This window comes from Macaca nemestrina, chromosome 4 (genome assembly GCF_043159975.1).
Source record: "Macaca nemestrina isolate mMacNem1 chromosome 4, mMacNem.hap1, whole genome shotgun sequence".
Classification (NCBI taxonomy): domain Eukaryota; kingdom Metazoa; phylum Chordata; class Mammalia; order Primates; family Cercopithecidae; genus Macaca; species Macaca nemestrina.
This window is the reverse complement of record NC_092128.1, coordinates 42,635,610-42,652,580: the sequence shown is the minus strand read 5'-3', so window position 1 is coordinate 42,652,580 and position 16,971 is coordinate 42,635,610. Positions and strand designations below refer to the sequence as shown.

The 16,971-nt window shown below is 40.9% G+C and overlaps 1 protein-coding gene across 1 annotated transcript in view; it reads left to right on the top strand.

The window, feature by feature from the left end:
* Positions 1-11,298: 11,298 nt before the first annotated feature.
* The window catches only part of LOC105475620 (MET proto-oncogene, receptor tyrosine kinase), a 116,867-nt gene continuing 111,194 nt past the window's right edge, over positions 11,299-16,971 (top strand). The window contains exon 1 of the mRNA XM_071094581.1: positions 11,299-11,683. The gene's annotated coding sequence lies outside the window, so the exon portion shown is untranslated. The remainder of the gene's footprint in view (positions 11,684-16,971) is intronic.

Below are 16,971 nucleotides of genomic sequence, written 5' to 3'. Positions count from 1 at the left end.
ATTCCTCCAGAAAGATTATGCTGCCCTTCAAAAACAAAGGCCTTGCTGTATGTTTTAGAATACTGCCCAAATTAGGGATCCTTCTTAGGTCAGGCTTGTTTAGCTTCTTTTCATTATGAGAAAGTAATTGCAGAGTCCCAAAGGGCAATCACAGGCTGATGTGAAGTCTTATCTGCCTGGGCAGTCCAGGAGCCCCAGCAGGCATGGCTGACTTTGTCTCAGGGTGGCAAAAGGCATGGTCCCTCCTCTAGAGCCAAAGGCCCTGGTAATGGTCAGCAAACCCTCCAAGGGGAGAGAGGTATACTCAAGTCCTGGGTGACATCCAGGCACAACTCTCTTCCCTCAGACCCGTGAGATAGGTTTACTGGCATCCTCCAATCACATGCTTTACCTCATCTGCAACAGATTTAACGGACGTATCCAATCCCAATTTTCTTGCCTCATTTGAGAAACTAAATGGTGAATACCTTTAAATTGTCTAGTAGAAAACAGCCAGCAAGCATGTTATCTGGACAAAGAAACTTGTCACAAGAATTTTGCACATTTTGCAGGACTTTGCTTTTCTGTAAGATGTATAATATACCCTTTGGGAGGAGACACCGATCTCAGTGTGACTTCCTTAAGAATAACAGACACTGTCACAGTTTGTTAATCATGATTTGTCTCCCAGGAGAAGGAGAAGATTATTAATTACCCAGCGAAGGTCAGGGAGTCATCAGGCCCATAAACGGGGTTTACCTCAGAAAACTAACCAGTGGGAGGTTGAGCAAAGCTACAAGTCATGCACGTGAAGGCTCTCCTCCCCGAGCACAGCCTCCAGTTCCTGATATGCCTGCAGAGTGTCTGCAGTGGACACAGTCCAATTTCTAGACTTGCTTATGAATTTCGAAAACTTTGTATATACATAGATATCAACGTTTACAGGCAAACTGATTGAAAGGGTGTAATTTCTGGTGCCCTGCCTAACCACGCAAATGCAGAGCTGGGTCAGCTTGCATCTGCAACACGGCAGTCCCTTCCGAATACACAACACTCCAAAGGAGATGGGAGACCTCCTACTTCGCCCTGCCCTCAGTGACAGCGTTTCTCATTTTCTTTGCCTTCTGCTTTCTGATCCACAAAGTAGAAGTGAGAAAAAAAAAAAAAAAACTTCACAAATTAATATACCATTGGGTTATGCTGCCACATAAATGGCTAATTGTAATACAGTGTGAGATAGGCTAAGTTAGGAATATGAAGTGCCAGTGTAAAACAGATGAGGCAACCTGTCAGCCTGCCCAGGGAGAAGACCAGTCATGGAAGCTTTCCAGGGTTAGGCTTGGACCCTGAAGTAGGAATCAGGGTGTGCCATGCAAATACTTAAGAAGGAAGGCCGTCTCCATGGAGGAGACTGACAAGGCCAACGCCGTTGCCTTTGCCTGCAAAGCTGCAACACTGCTTCTCTTCTTGGGCTAGGAAACACCCAGCTGTTCCTTCACTGGTTTTGGAAGGCAGAGGCAAAAAGCAAAACAAAAACAGCAAGAACCACCAGAGCACACACCTCTCTAGGTCAAATCTCATTTCCCAATACCAGCAACAAAGTTGATACCTTTTCATTACCAGCCTTGGACTTAAACTCCACCCTCTCTCCAGAGTGGGAGTGGACCCAGATGAGCAACCCAATCGCGTATTCTAGAATCTGGGCAGTAGCCCCCACTCAGTTCCATGTTTGATTTGGTTACGGAGGGATCCTCATTGAGCCAGTGGCATCAGGACCTCTGTTCCACAGCTGCTCTTTCAACAAGTCTATATACCGCACACTCCTCCCCTAGAAGGACACCATCTGCCTGCAGGAGGAAACCTCTTTTCCTGCCACCATCTGCCCTGGTCCTCCTTCCCTGTCTCCGAGGCATCTGTGATCTTTCATGCCTGGCTCTCTAGCCTAGATAGTTCTAGAACACCAGAATATATTAAAACATTCATACACACACACAACTTCTTTCAACAGCATAAGAACCTAATGTTGACTTTTCTTGAGTTTTTTTATTTTTTTTATTTTATATATATTTTTTTAGCTCTCCTGATAATTTCTCGTGTATGGACACATTAAGATCATCATTCTGCACTAGTGATCACTATCCAAAAGTCAGGGGAAAAAAAAATCAGACTCTCAAAATCAAAACAATTTCAAGTAATGAAGGTTTTGAGTATAAAATATGTGTTTAAGGGATTTTGTTTAAAAATACACTTTGGCTGTCACTTTAAAAAGATTCGATCAGGGAAGAAAAACCACTATGCATGATATGGAAGTAGAAATTTATTATAGGAATTGGAACTTGCACAATTGTGGGAAGAGCAGGGAAGGTAAAAATCTGAAAAGTGGAGTTAAAACGATAGAGAAAAGCCACAGACGACTCAGAACTTGCAGTGATTCCTGGGAGCCAGCACGTCCTGCTGCCGGAGCGGGACCTCAAAGCCTACGGAAGATTGTTGGTTCTTCAGGTCTATGGCCTCTGTGAGTTCTCGGCAAAGCATCTTGTAGAAAGCCTGGTAGAAGACCTGGGACAAGGTCAGCATCAGGAAGGAGCGGGGAGTGAGGACAAACAGGAACCTGCTAACACCTCTGTGTCTGTTTCTATCACCAACAGGTGCCGATAACCTTCAGAACATGGCAGCTGCTTCCCTTCTGCCTCCCAGAACTCACAACTTCCCTTTGGACCAACTCCAATCTGAAATTATGTAGAAAGGGAGAGTCTGAAAAACATAGTCCCAAACATAACCAAGTAGACAAAAGAACAATCTGGCACATTGATTGTTATTTTGACATAACCACCTGATCACCAACAGCTCATTGTAGTCAGGTGCAAGTAAATATCTCACCTCAAATGCAACAAGTCCAAAATGAATGCATCATAGTGTCCCAGGCTTCCACTAAATAAAAACAAATAAATAAAACAAACGAAAAGCAATCTTTTATCCCTCAGCTTTATTAATGCATAATTAACAAATAAAAATGGTATATATACTTATGGTGTACATCGTGACGTTTCTGTCTGTGTATACAAAAAGCAATCTTTCTGAGTAATGCTCAGTTACCACTACCTTTTTTTTTTTAAATTATTATTATACTTTAAGTTCTAGGGTATATGTGCATAACATGCAGGTTTGTTACATATGTATACTTGTGCCATGTTGCTGTGCTGCACCCATCAACTCGTCAGCACCAGAGGATGTGGAGAAATAGGAACACTTTTACACTGTTGGTGGGATTGTAAACTAGTTCAACCATTATGGAAAACAGTATGGCGATTCCTCAAGGATCTAGAACTAGATGTACCATATGATCCAGCCATCCCATTACTGGGTATATACCCAAAGGATTATAAATCATGCTGCTATAAAGTTACCACTACCTTTAAGTGATCCTGTGTATTCCACACCCTAAATGTCCATCTGACCTTCCTCACTGCCCTGTGTCCCAGCAGTCACTGCCTTCTATCAAGCTTTCCTCTTTGCTCTCCTGCACTAATAAAGTGCTCCTCTCTCTTGCCACCCTGCCTCCAATCTTGCCCTGCTCCAAACCTTCCATTAAACCACAGAAATCTTTCTAAAATGTACAATTCTGCTTATTTTACTTAAATTATTTTAGTGACTCCTTATCACCCACCATATACATCTTTCTTGGTGTGATATGCAAGAGCCCTTGTATATATTCTGACCCCCACCTACATTTTTAGCCCCATGTCCTGTCCTAATCCCAAACGCATTGTGCCCCCACTATTTTAAACTATTTGTAAAACCCTGAATATATGATTATGTCAACACAGGAATCTGTGTGCTTTCATCCCCTTGCAAATACAGTTGCCTGACAAACTCCTTCTCATCCCATAGGATGTGACTCAAACGTGACCTCCTTTGTGGTATCTTCCTTGTCTCCTCACCTTCTCCCAATTGCCAAAGTCAGTCCATAACATTTCCCTAATAGTGGATAGCATGTGCCATGCTGTACCAGGTCTGCTGATTTACATGTCTGTCTTCTGTGCTAGCTGTGAGCTCCTCAATGTTAAGGACCACATCTCATTCATCTTTGTAGTCCCAGACACTAACACTTCCCAGGTGTATGGTAGGGGCTCAATAAACCTTTGGCTAAGAAATTAATTGATGAATTACAAGATCTGACATGTTTAAATATTTTATTCCATATTTATAGCTGCTTCCATATAAATTATGATTTCCATAAAACACAGGTTTACATTTACCAAAAAAAAAATTAATTTGGGAGTAATCCAATAAATGTACATGGCTAAATATTGAAATTCAGTTTAAATCTTGAAATGCCCTTAAATCATATGACCTCATTGATCAGATTAATAAGATTATTTCTAAATCTCAATTTCACCGGTGATGTTGAAACATATTTTTGACCTGCCATCGGAATACAGAACAACAAAGGAAACATCTGGTTGTTCTTAACTTTGGGGAGACAAATCCATTTGTTAACAGTAGCAATGGGAGAGCTGACAGAACCTGATAACAGCTCCAACACGGGGAGCTCAGCCCACAACAGATGGACCAGACACTTCACGGAAAGCTTTAAAAAGATGTCTTTTCTAATTCAGGTTATACACTCCTTGAAAGTTCCTTCAACATAAGCACGAAAGTTCGCAGATGATTTTATCAGATCTGACAGCTTTTTTCTAGAGGTTAGCTTGCAATTGCCTCTTGGGGATAGTTTGGTTGACTTTCACTGGATTTTGTAAGTAAAGGCAGGAATGTTTCTAATAGGTCAACAAACTGAAAGTCCTAAGCAGTTTACATCACTGCCAACTTTCTGAGTGCAACCCTTGGCTGGTCACAGTTTGTGTTCTTTTTTTTTTTTTTTCTTTTAATAATTCTTCATCAGCTAACCAAGGTTAATCCAGAGTTATTGCCATTTCTTCTATGTGTTTTGGACTAGATTAATAGTAATTATGTTTAGGCTCTAAGATTGTTAAAGAAAAAAAAGAAAGAAAGAAAGAAAGAAAGAAAGAAAGAAGAAAGAAAGAAAGAAAGAAAGAAAGAAAGAAAGAAAGAAAGAAAGAAAGAAAGAAAGAAAGAGAAAGCTCAAACCCTGGCCAGTGCAAAATTGTTGAAAAGCATTTTAATACAACTATCTTAATCATATTTCTAAATATGTTAGTCATATATAATAGTTACAGTGATTCTAATCAGCTTTCCAAACATTCTATCCCTTTTCAATGCCATAAGACCTATATATTCCCTCTTAAACTGTTAAATTTTATAGCCATTTTTAAATTGTCTAATTTACTTTTGGACTCACCAAATAAAAGATCCCTAAGTTGATTATTAAATCATTCCTATTGGAATAGAATAAAGAATTTAATAATATTTGGACAAGGCAGTAGTTAATAAGAATCACACACTGAAGTATTTTCTAATATAATGTCCCCTTACATATACTACAATTAGTAAATTGTTTGGTATATTGGCTTTAAATGGACTGGCTTCAGTAAAATTGTGGTTGATACTTAATATATTTTTAAATTATTTTCATGAGACTTTGGAACGGTTTTCATAGCTGAAGAAACTGATCCACAGGGGTTAAATACCAAAGTACACATCAAGTTAGCCATAAAACCTAGAATTGCAGTAATTACACAAACTCACACACTCACAGACACATTTTTAAAACTCCATCCTTAATGAAATGCTGATCGATGAAAAAAAAAAGCACTTTATTTTTCTTGGCGCATGATTTTCCAAGATAGGTTATTTTGGTGCCAAAGTTTAAATTAACGGATGGACTGGATAAGGTAATTTGGAAATGATGCTATACTATGCTGTATAAAAATGAAAATTTTCTTCCCCAAAATTTACCACAAGGTAAAAGACAGAGAAAGAAAAGAAAAATAAATGAACATGACTTTGGAGATGGAGGCATTGATAGGTCAAAGAGTTATGAAAGCAGCCTTCCAGGACTTTTTGGAAGTCTTGGCCTTAATTTTTCATCTTCTAAGAGGACAGAGACTCTCCAAAATACCCTTTCTTAGGACTTCTCATTGCCTGTCATCTGGTTTTTCCTTTCTTTCTCACATTCCCTAGGTTCCCAAAGGAGAGCTCAGAAATTGTGAAAACAGAGGCACTAGAGAAGGAATATTCCAGTCCCTATTAACATCCCACAGGTCTGAGTCCTAGGCACCTACAGCCCACAACTTAGGCCAACTTGACTGCCCAGGACCCTGGCTGTGACCTGTGCAGTGTTCTACAGATGGACAGCATGGCACCTTTGGCCTGCACGGCAACATCAGTCCCCAAGGATCAAGCCAGAAGAGAAGTGGCCATACCTTAGGATGTGGCTGACTTTGTAGACAGAGAAGGAAAATGAAAGAATGCCTTAAGTTCTACCTCTCAAAAAAATAAATAAATAAATAAATAACTTTTGGGTACTAGGCTTAATACCTCGGTGATGAAATAATCTGTACAACAAACCCCATGACACGAGTTTTCCTATATAACAAACCTGTGCATGTAACCCTGAGCCTAAAATAAAAGCTTAAAAAAATATATATGTCTACTGCTCCCAGTTAAATGACTGCCTCATTCACTACAGAAGCAGAGACAGTTTAAAATAATTATAATGGAGGCCGGGCGTGGTGGCTCACGCCTGTAATCCCAACACTTTGGGAGGTCGACGCAGGTGGATCACTTCAGGTCAGGAGTTCAAGATCACGCTGGCTAACATGGTGAAACCCTGTCTCTACTAAAAATACAAAAATTAGCATGGTGGCGGGAGCCCGTAATCCCAGCTACTCAGGAGGCTGAGGCAGGAGAATCACCTGAACCTGGGAGGCAGAGGTTGCAGTGAGCTGAGATCACACCATTGCACTGCATTGCACTGCAGCTTGGGCCACAAAGCAAGACTCCATCTCAATTAAAATAAATAAATAAATAAATAATTATAATGGAAGTGCAGTCATTCTGGAATGACACAGACTTAAGACAGCTGTGTGACTTTGAATAGGTTACATGATCTCTCTGAGCCTCATTTCCCTCAATGTAAACCGAGAAGGATGATACCTATTCTGGAGATTTTTTTTTAATGAGGATGTTAGCAGAGCTCCAAACTCATGATGAATACATGGCACACATTTAATAAATGAGAGTTAAATTCATTATACCTTTGCCTGATTTTCGGAGAGAGGTCATAAGCTGGATGTGAAAATGAACCAAATCGCTAACAGAATTGCAGCACCCTGTTGGAGATGGTAATGTATTTTTAATTTTTCTGCCTATAATTTCCTAAGTCTTCTAATTAACATTGTGATACTTTAGCTTGTAGCCTAGCAGTCTTGTTCTTGTCCTCAATGTTAAGTATGCTCAGTCATATTTTTAGATAACATTGCATATTTATTTTTAGAGAGCCCAGCCACACATAAATGACCAATATAAATCAACATAAAAGCAGTTCATATCCAAAGTGCCCAGTTTTAACCCTCTGTAGCTGGCAGTTCCATTTTTTAAGGCAAAGTTTCCTAAAGTGTATACTCTATAAAACTAATTTTATAGGAAATTGACACTGAAGATATTAAGAAAAATCAAAGCACTCTGTGGTCAATTAAACTGGGGAGATGGTAGGGTAAGTAAGCAAAGTTAAGAAGGTTTTTTTTGGTTTTTGGTTCGGTTTTGCTGTTTTGTTTTATCACATGGATTTTCAAAACCTTCAACATTTGAATGTACATGACATAGCTCTGAAAGGTAATAGAAGTCCTATATTTCCAAATTTTATTTGTGCTCAGAAATGATATTAGGTGTCATTACCTGAATTCTTCTATTGTCTTTTTGTAGAGACATTTGCTATCGGCACAATAATAGGGGTGATGGGGCAGGAGGAAGGGAAAAACAGAGTGAGAGAAGGCATTCCAGAGTAACTACTCTTTAAGGCAGGGATCACAGATCCTAATGCCTACAGGAGAAAGTGACATCAAGATTAGAGGTGGGTCAAATGCAACCTAAGAGAAGGTGGTAGGTCAGTGGCAAACAGCAGAGCATATGGTCTTTCTACCACAATTCACACTTTTAAAAACATTCTGTGCACCTGTGTATGTCTGGGGGCCTTTTCACCACACACTGCAAGCATGAAGCCCCTATTCTTAGGAGACTGCTTTCATTTTTATTTCAAAAACAACACCAACTTCAAGAGTGCCTTCAAAGATCCGAATTTTAATTTGTTAAAGGGAGAGAAAAAAAGATGGGGTATATTAGAGCAGGAGGTGGCTATTCCTCTGTCTTCGTCACCGCTACCACTAGGCCCATCTCAAAGTTAAGAGATGGGATCCTGTTTATAGTTCAACATTATGTTATCCACAAGTGGGTGGACAAGAACCACTCATGCCTTTGGATCATTTATATTTTACCAGACACTGTTCCATGTGCTCTACTTGTAGCTCCTCATTTTATCCTCACAATAACCCTATCATGATCCCCATTTCACAGATGACACACAAGAGAGTGTAATCCACTGGCCTGTAGTTACACGGCTAGCAAGAGACAGAGCTGGGATTGAAATCCAGGTTGTCTGGTTCTAAAACTCTTAACTATTATGCTCAACTCAGTCTTGGAGGTGTTGTTCCCCATTTGAGGAGGTCTATCAGTTTTAATTGCTTTTGGCTGCAAGTGACAGGAGTCCTAGCTACCAGTGTTTGGAACAAGTTTTGTTTTTGTTTTTGTTTTTCCCCACAAAACAGGAAATCTGGAAGCAGGTATGTACTGGCAATAGTGCTGTAGCCCAGCAATGTCAGCACCAACTTCTGCACACTGGTCACAAGATGGATAGTTCTTCACTGGGCATCATATATGAAATCAAGAAGCAAGAAAGAAAAAGGAGTGGCACCAGCCTTAAACCCTTTCCCACAAGGCCCCAGCAGACTTCAGCTTACACCTCATTACCAGAATGATATCACACGGCCACGTCTAGCTGCAAAGGAGTCTGGGAAAGCAAGTATTTTTCTTTTCCAGCCCAAGAGTGGAGGCAGGAACAGAAAAATCTTGTTGGGAACAGGTGCTGGCTTAGCCAGTCAACAGTGTGGACCACAAGGGATTTGGTTTGGTTAAGAAAATACCAACAGAACTTCATCATACAGTGTGTCACCCATGCCATGAACCCAAGGAAAGTTAAACAGCAACAATTAAAAGTGCTGCAAAACCAAAATTGAATTACAGAACTCTTATTACCTTTTGAAATATCTGTTCCCATTCATTTCCAAAAATCTGAAATTATCTGTAAACCTTTGCCCAATCAAATCTGTCTAGGTAGTGTGTAAAAATTACTTGACCTTCACACACCCAGATACTTTCAGTTATGCTATCGGTAGCTATGCTATTTTCATTAAATGTTATCTCCTTATTTACAGTTAATAAGTGAAATGATGATTTTCAATACAGTTTCAAATTGGATTGAAATTTTGTTAGTTATTATAAACTAGGAAGCTTCAGTGCTGAAAATACATAACAGGTTGTTTGTATTTATCATCTATTTTATTTTCCAGTTTGCACTGGCTTTTCTGGGTCTTTCTACAACTTTAATTGTAAATTTTTTCTTTTATATTTTTATCATGGCACTCAAACTCAGAAAACCTGTTAAGACAACTACATAATGTGATCTAAAAATCCAGTTAACATATTGCTATGGAAACCAGGAAATAGAAACGGCACTCTAATCATTCCTTTAGACAACCATGGCTGTGTGTGTGAGTGTGTGTGTGTGTAAAACTTTTTAAATTCATTAATTTATTCACCTTTTATTGAAAGCTGTTACTGAACCCAAAATCTGTAATTGATCTGTCCATAAATAGGCCAAGTGCCTTATAACCAGTAAATTAGTTTTTGTTGTTGTTGTTGTTGTTGTTTTAAATGAGCTGTAGTCATTGATAAATTATGCCATGCAGTATCAGGAAATCTCCAGTCAGGTCGCGTTGTTTATTTAGCCAGTGGAGGCCTCTTGGTATGGTGTGAAGGACACCTGACTGGGCTGAGAGCTAAGTTCTAACCTTGCCCCTCTTACTAACCAGATGTGTGACTCTTCCGGGAACTCTTAGGGACTCAGTTTCTTTACCTGCAAAATGGTTCAATTCAATAGTAACGTAACGGGAACTTTCCTTTTCCATAAAACTGGGGAATCACGAGATAATCTCTTTTGAAGATTGAAATCACTCTTATGTAACCTCTGGTAATGCCTGGCACTTGGGAAATGATAACTATTCTCACTGTATTTTTCTATCTTCCATTCTGTAGTAAATAAGACCTGAACCTGCATAGTAACTGTTATTTTAACCCATGACTTTCAATAACGAAGAGATCTATGTCTCATTATCTATTACCATGATTGAACAAGCCCGTGTGAGATGCTTGAACAGGCCCATATAAGAGCCAGAACGAATTCAAGTCCTAACCAGCAATGCCCGTTCCTTAGATCCTAATACCTTTGAGTGTTCATTTACTCTTGTAGGTGTCAATTTTTATAGCGAAATATAAAGTTATCCCAACACAATTACACCTAATAGAGTTCACCAAGGCCCCAAAAGCTCTGTTTTAAAAATCATCGTAAGACTTCAACATTCAAGAATTAAACTTTTGTTCTATTTTGCTTGTTCATCGCTATTTGCCCAGTTATTTAATCAGTCTGCTTCTGGCTATGAAAAAAAGAAAAAGAAAAAGAAATGGAAGTCTCCTCGTGGTTAAACTCCTCTGTTGTTCTTCCTTGCAGAAATCTGAGTTATTACAGTAGAGGATAATCGTTGCATAATGAAATCATTGGGACAATTCATCCATCCACTTCTACCTCCGCCTCTAACAGTGAACTCCTTGTGTCTGCGGTGCCCAAATCTCTCTATACTCGGGTGGGCGCGGGGCGGTTAGCCGAGATGTGGGAGAAGCGGAGAGCAGAGCTCGCGCCCTTCCCGGGGTCAGCGAGCGGAGTGCCAGGAGGGTGCGCGCCCTGTCTCTGCGCCCGGGGTGACACTCGCCTCCCAAGCGCCAGGAGGGGGAGTCTCGGTCCCGCTTATCTCCGGCTGTGCTAACTTCAGACTGCCTGAGCTGGGGGAGGAGAGCGCGCAGCCAGGGCGAGAAAACTTCTCCACCTAGAAAGTTTCACCTTGTCGTGGGCGGGGCAGAGGCGGGAGGAAACGCGACCCCCGCGGGGCCAGGCGCGGCGCGGACGGCAGGAAGGGCGGGGGCCGATTTCCCTCTGGGTGGTGCCAATCCCCACCTCAGCGGTCCTCGGAACCCGCGGACTAGGCGGACGGACAGCGCGCGAGGCAGACGTACACGTGCTGGGGCGGGCAGGCGAGCGCCTCGGTCTGGTCGCCTGGCGGTGCCTCCGGCCCCAACGCGCCCGGGCCGCCACGGGCCGCGCGCGCCGATGCCCGGCTGAGTCACTGGCAGGGCAGCGCGCGTGTGGGAAGGGGCGGAGGGAGCGCGGCCGGCGAGCGGGCGGGCGGGGCGCTGGGCTCGGCCCGGCCGCAGGTGACCCGGAGGCCCTCGCCGCCCGCGGCGCCCGGAGCGCTTTGTGAGCAGATGCAGAGCCGAGTGGAGGGCGCGAGCCAGATGCGGGGCGACAGCTGACTTGCTGCGAGGAGGCGGGGAGGCGCGGAGCGCGCGGGTGGTCCTTGCGCCGCTGACTTCTCCACTGGTTCCTGGGCACCGCAAGGTAAAACTGCAGCCCCTTTCAAATCCCGCACCCCAGCCCTCGCCCCAGCGGTTCTGCTTTCTTTGTTCCCCTAAGAGACCTGACTGCTGTTCCAGGGTGCAAAACCACGGAGGTGGGCTAGAGTTTACGGGCTTCGGAAACTGAAGAGACGTGGCCAGGGGAGGACGAAACTAGAATGGGGCTTGTCGTTTTAGGGTGTTGCCTCTGATGGCCACCTGTATGACTTAGGAGGGAGAGGGGCACTGGGACAGTGGGTAATGTATGACTGTTATGGCCCAGCAAGTTTTAAAGCTGGGATCTGACTCAGCCCTTACAAAAAGGATCCGGTCATCCTCGTCCCACCGTGATGCAGCCCGCAAGGTTTGAGCCTAGCTGTTTCCTTGTTCCCAGCCTTGCTTTATCTGTGTTATGCTGGGGTCCTTCCAAGGGGTAGGTGTTTCTGTGAAAGTCTGAATCCATTTCTGGCAATCACGCGGGGCTTGTGATCCATCAATTTTCCATCGTACCTTATCTCTTTCTGGGGCTTGTGGAGGACATCTATCTTATTAGGTGAAATAGATTATAACCAGAGGCTGGGCAATGTGGCCAGTCGTAGTGCTGACCCGATAATTAAAGCACCAGTGAAAGTACTTTCCCTGACTATTGTCAATGCAGAATTTACTCCCAAGTACGGTTTCCCATTCATATCTTTCATGTTTTAAAAGAGCCATTTGCTAATTTGGCAGTTGGAGAGGGCTCCAGTGGCTCACGCATGAATAGTTGCCCAGTGTATTTTACCTTATCACAGTTTTATGTTCAAAGGAGCCCTCGGGCAGAATGAAATATTGTCAACTCTCTTAGGCAAAATAATCAAGATACTTTAATTGCTATGTTAAGATGGTCCATGGATGTGAGAGGATTGTAAAAACTGACATTGGAGGCAATATAGACTATCTGGACCCTCTCTTGAATTTTAAGAAGACTGTTCACATTCTGTAGCTTTGGGTGGAGGTTTATTCTGTCGCTTCCATCAGCCAGACACATGCACATTGCCATGCAAATGGATTCAGAAAAACATTATATCCCCTTACAGCTAAACTATTATAGCTGACTAATGAATTTTTTCTGCATGAAGATGATCTGAAAATGATGTACATCGTGTTTCTATGTGCTACAAGGACATAAATTGCATTTTTATGTAAATAGTGTAAGTGGTGCTTGGATTATTTACAGGTACATAGCTTTCCTTGCTTGTTTTAAGCTAATTGAGCTTTGTTTTGAACATGTAAACTTCCATAATGGAACATAAGTGAGGTACTTTGGTTCCTATCATTTGCAAGTCTGTGGTGTATTCAATGTTCATTCTTTTTAAACTGCTGAATAACAGAGGGAAAATTTACATCATTCATAAGAAATTTTTGTAGTACGAAAAATGTGTCTGATAGCCTATAAAATGTGCTGGTGTTTTAAAAATTCTATTCAGTTTTCAAACTTAATGGTGCATAAGCTATAGTTATTAACTTAAATATGTTTTGCTTTTAACATGATGGAATTTGTGGCATATAGAAGATGGTCTACCGACTACTGCTTTTTCAAAATTGCTTTGTTCTTGATACATGGCAATAGGGGTTTACATCAGATGTATACTACATGCTTTCAAAATTAGTGGATGGAGTTTATCTTCATGATAAAAATGTAGCAGATTAATCACAGCCAGTCAATATGAAAGCTCATAACTAATATTTTCACTACTTTTAAACCTATAATAGAGAAAAATGACCCTTTGCTAAGCAGGAGAAATACCCATATTTTATAAATTCCTTTTAAGACTATGTAAGTGTATGCCTTGCATTAATCTTGAAGTCTTTAAAAAATTTTTGTCTTAATGAAGGCTAAACTAAGAAATACATTTCAAAACTCAATTTCCTTAGCTGTTGTGAAAATAGCGTTTGAAATAGCATTAGTCTAATTATCCTTCTGCAGAACTACATAATAGTCTCAAATACACTTTTTCTCAAATGTGGTCATCTCAAAACAAGGTGAATAACTCAGAGGGGCTAATATCCTCTAACTGGCTCATTTTCTCCAAGTGGCTGCACCAAGGACGTGATGACACCCCCATGGTGAGCACAGTTCCTCACACATTCGGATTACCTCCCATTTCTCTGTCCTCTTCCTACTCAACCTTTTCCTTTGGTTTGGTCAGAGCTGCTTTCAAGGCCTTCTGTGCCCCCATTTCTCCAGCCCAGTTTGCTGGTTTCTTCTTTAGGCATTAGGCTTAGTGATTCTCACCAGAGCCATCTACGCTTTCTTTTCCATGGTCTAAATCCCTAAGATTTCCTTGTTCTGCTGTGTTTATTCATGGGATACTCAATTTCCTCATTGTGCCCTCTTAAGGGGAGAAAATGTATATAGAAACTCAAGTGTCAGGAAGTGAGCCTTCTTTTCCTGGCTGGTATATGCTGAAACTAGTATTTTTGACACCAAGCCCTCAGGGCAGAGTTTCTTCATGGGTTTTGCTCAGTGCAAAATAAATAGTCACTTCTCAGTAATAGATGATAGATACACTGACTAATGTTAGTTCAGAATCACTTTGATGATGTGTTCTCAACTGACACTGAGCTGCTGCCAGATCCACATTTGCCCGAACAAAAACAGCTGGGACCTATAGGTTGAGTATCATATGTGCTAGGTACCACAGCATTTTCTTTAAAAGAAAAAAATGGAATCTGCCCTTGAGAAGTTTACAATCTAGATATACAGACAAACATCACATATAAAATGAACCCAAATTCATAATTATTAAGAGGACATCACACGAGAAACACTTTTGAAATCATCCTATTTGCTATGAAATAATAGAATTTTTTTAAAAAAATCAAAGATTGGAACTTGAAAACCTTAAGATTTTCAGGCTGCTTCTGCATACATCATCTTTCTGATACCAAAACAACCTTACAAGATAGGCAAGTCTGATAATATCTTAACATTCTCAGGTTATAGACAAGGAAACTGAGCTTGAGACTACTCCATGCTATTTCAATAGCATCGTACCACTTCTCCCCAGCCATCAACTATTGGAAACATTTTCCACGGACGTATAATTAGGGATGCTTAAGGTAGTGATAAATGATGAATATAACGTATCTAGTCCCTGGAGTTTTTATCACCTTCTCTTTCTCCAGTTCTTTTTTCTTTTTCTTTTCTCTTTTCTCCAGTTCCTTCTCCAGTTTTTTTTTCTTTTCTTTTCTTTTCTTTTCTTTTTTTGTTTGCGGTGAGACATACCAGGAAAAGATTTCATTCATATGTGTGGGGCATTCTGCTCCTGTTATCAGATTAAGAGCCGTGAATAATTTTGTAATCTATCCTTCTATCAGAAAGCCCATTCTCAGATATCTTTTCAGCTGTGTTAAACAGTTTAGTATATTCCCCTTGGGATTTGTTTCAATAAAAACATCCAGTAAAATCTGACTACTTTGCTTTTCATGGGACAAAATGAAGAAAGTGCTTTTATAAGCTGTAAAACTTAATTGAGAGAAAAAATCACGTGTGGCATTTGTAGCAGGAGGTGTGAGAACAGTGAAATGAAAAACAGTTTACTTTGTAATCACATACCCAGGTACACATATTTCTCTCTGTGATTGCATAAATGTGTGCAAGTATGTTTATGTAGGTTACTCCCATTGATTTTACTTTCTGTAATAAATTATGTAGCTATAGGGCCCATAGGCAATTATATAATGGGCAATAGAATCTGAAAATGTATATCTCCTAATATAATGAAGGATAGCAATTATGAAACGTGTTTAGAGAATCACAAGTTATCGTGGAAGCGAGGTTCTTGTACTCCAAGAATGTGAATGAAAATTTAGTCATTCATTCAGGATAATTTTTTGACAACCTACCAGGCATAGTTCTAAAATCTGGCATTTCCACAGAGTATAAAACAGACAAAAATCTCTAACCTCATGACACTCTGTTCTATTGAGTTGGCAAACAAAGAAATACATAACTAAAATGTGTTGTATGTCAGGTGATGACAATAGCTTCAAGCATAATAAAATGGAAAAGAGAATAGGGACTGTCAAGGATAAGAGGGAGTGGGATGGTGGTTGAAAAAATCAGTAGTGAGGTCAGGGAAGACTTGTCTTCAAAGGTGGGCTTTGGGCTAGAGCCTGAAGGAGATGAGGAAGTGAGCCAGGCGCATATCAGGAGCACTTCTCAGGAGTGCTATTCTCATCTTGTTTTTGCTGAAATTGTGGAGTTCACAGCTTGCACAACTGTCCATAGAGTCCCTGGTTTTGGAGGGAGATACCTGAACAGTGCCCCTGTTTTTGTAGGGAAATACCTGGACAGTGCCTGCCCTCATTAGCTACCATGTTAAAGATGAAGATACAGGAGTGGCCCCCATCTCTTGGTTTATGTGACATGGAAGAAGATCCAGATTTTTTTTTTTGTTATTATTATTTTTTTTTGGCACTCACCTGATCTCATCCCATACTCCATCCTCTATCAGAGATATTGCTCCATTCGGACAACTTTCCTTCTTATTTTCCACACTGTAAGCCTGGCGCAGTGGGATTTGTTGAGAGTGATACCCGTGGCTTTTTTTTCGCTGATCCCTTCCACAGTGTAAATGTAAAGACAGCAAGAGGCAGTTGCTGATGGTGTGCAGCTTCTGTCTGCTATGCACTTCTTTCTTTCCCCTTCACTCTCCTTCCTTTTCCTTTCTAGTATTAAGTCACTGCATTGGATTTTCTTCCTCTTTTCTTCCTTTTCCCTTATTCCCCTATTTATATCTGTATCAAGATTTGTAAACAGGTAATTTAAATGAGGAAAACTAACTGTTTCACTAGGGATTGACAAACTGCTTAGGAAAAGCATAGGGGCAGTCACAGCTGGGCGTGATGAGAGCTGCTGTGAGGCTCAGTGTGTGGCCTGGGCCCATGTGGTGGTATCTTTCAAATTTTCAAGAGAAGCTAGGACTCTCCCAATGTTAAAATGTTGACTCAGTGTCTTTAAAACACCCTACAGCTTACAGTGGCAGAAAGTCTGCAAGCCAGATTGGGCTCCTGATGGTCCCAATTGCAGCAGCATGCGTGGCCCAAGAGCCCCAGGACTGCTTCTACAAAATATTTTATTTTCTAAAATTCTCAGAAAATTAACTGCAATTCTCTGGAAAATTAACTAAGCAAATTTTTTAAAACCAGTATTTTATGTCAGTTCCTATTGGCACGTAGTTATTTTTCTAAACTCATCAGCCCACATACTTTACATCAAACTATGTACATTTCTAAACTAAAGGGTAA